The sequence below is a fragment of the Austrofundulus limnaeus genome, unplaced genomic scaffold (assembly GCF_001266775.1).
Source record: "Austrofundulus limnaeus strain Quisiro unplaced genomic scaffold, Austrofundulus_limnaeus-1.0 Scaffold23, whole genome shotgun sequence".
Classification (NCBI taxonomy): Eukaryota; Metazoa; Chordata; class Actinopteri; order Cyprinodontiformes; family Rivulidae; genus Austrofundulus; species Austrofundulus limnaeus.
This window is the reverse complement of record NW_013952425.1, coordinates 792735-795063: the sequence shown is the minus strand read 5'-3', so window position 1 is coordinate 795063 and position 2329 is coordinate 792735.

Here is a 2329-nt window from a genome sequence, read left to right as displayed (position 1 = left end):
CCTCAAAATGAGTTGATCTGAGACACACCTCAGAAAAAGGGTGAAAGCGGGGCTTGTGGAGTTACAGTGGGGAGAATTTCCGTCTTGCAGTTCCACTTTATATAGAGCCCAACTGAATAATTAAAAGGTGAAAAATAATAATTTAAAAACTTGATATGTCCACTTTAAATGGCCAGAGAGGGTCAAACTTCTTCCACCACTTATAAATCCCTAAACCTACAATGTGGTAGTCACAGGACTGAGTGACCAACAAAAACTGTTGCTACTTCACAGGTTTTGTGATGTGAGTAACCAAAGAAGAATAAAGCTAGCTTCACATTAAATAAACAATGTTTAAAATAGATAGTGGTGGCTACTTTAAGTGCTAATTTCTAATGAAAACATAAAATGAAAAAATATATATATATCACTTGTTTTTAAGGGATCTCCAGCTATGTTTGGATAAAATCCTCAAGGCAAAAAGTATCATTTTCATTTACCAAATTTGTATTATAAGAATGAAAATACACTGRTTCATTAAATCTAAAAGGTTGAAACAACGGCTCCTAACTCCACACTTCCGCTCTTGCTCACAAATGTGCAAACACTGTAAAATGTAAGCTGCTACTATATTCATTATTGTGTGCTGATGAATAGCTGTTTTCCTAAATGCGTAAACCTGATCGAAGAACAAAGGTGGAAAACGCAGGCCCCTGTGGTGTAACATCTTTTTGTTTTGTACAGCTGCTGTTTGAAATGATTCACTGCTGCGACTCCAGAAGAGCACCCGGTGGAATGAGAGAAGCACACCTGTCCTGAATCTCTAAGTGTCTCAGCTTGTTGTGGGTTTGTTATTTCAAGCTGCACCAGTGTATTAAATAATGTAGATTCAATTCATGTTACAGCCTCTTAGTTATGCTTGAGTTGCCACTAAAACTAAACACATCTCTTATTGAATTGGATCTTTTTCTAGTTGGTTTTCGCCCCACTAGCAGAGTGTCAGAGAGCTTGTCTTTCATTGTCCTTCTTTCTGCCACAGCTGTTAACATGGTTATGTCATGCAGAAACTTTTTTTTTCCCTCGTATCATGCTCTAAGGTAGGGGTGTTCGTCRTCCAGACACAAAACGGGAGTCTTCTCCGTGCACACCTCAGAAAATCCCCTGCAGCTACAACAAAACATCCTAGAAACCCTGTATCCTCCTCAAAAGACTTATGTAGATTCCAATTATGAAGAAATAWGTGCAAGAGATAGGCGACTGTCATAGGTCCCATGGAAATTTCATTTTAATTAATCTTGGGCAGAAATTGGCAGCTCCWGCATCCCCGACACTCATCACAGCTCCCTGAAGTAGATCCAATTTTCTGTCTCAATGGGCATTAAATTAGCAGGAACATTTCAACCTTTGTCACCTTTGCTTGCATAACAAATGAAATACATTTGGCTATGTGACATAATGAAGTGCTAAAGCAGGTAAAGCTCCTTCCCAGACACCCCGTCGCATCTGGGAGTGTTAAAGAGGGATGGAATGTGAAGGAGAAGACATAATTAGGAYGTGTGAGTTTTGTCCAATCATTATGTTTGAAACTTTTAAAGGGATACTCGAGGTTTTTCAAGTGGGACTCTTTGGAAAAGTTGTGAACAATTCACATTTTGTCGATTGTAGATAACTCTTTGAACAACCTCAGTTTGGAGAAACGGAGCTTAGTTTTGACTGGACTGACAGGCTAACAGCTAGTTAAAAGAAAACAACAACAATGTTCTGTCCTCGTGGCTCTTTGAAGCGATCCGGATCTTGACKAGCCATTTGTTTTATAGAGTACGAGTTACGTCATCATGTAGAGGAATATGTCATCACATCACATCACATAGGCAGTCCCATGTTTTTGKTTTTTTTTTTTGGKTTTTTTTGTCTGCAGCCTGTAATCAGAACCGCCGCGGTACGACAGACAGGTAGGCATTTGTCTAGTGCCCGCAGCTAAAGGGGGTCCCTGTGAAATACTGAAGTGGCTAAAGTCACCACCTGGATGTAACTAATATGTACAAGCCCCCTATTGGATAATTACTGCATAGGCGATTATCTTTCAGCTAGCAACAAGTTATTTAACCCCAGCTGGTGCAACGAGTTGCTTGTCACATCTTGTGGTTGTGGAAAAGATGTTTGAGAAGGGTCAAATCATAAGCATGCATCAAGCAGAGAAAACATCTAAGAAAATTGCAGAAACAACTAAAATTGGGTTAACTGTCCAATGCATTATTAAAGGCACAGTGTGTAGGATTTTGTCGATTCTTTTAGCCGAAATTGAGATAATCACTAATGACAATAATAAAAAACATGTCTAATCATTGCA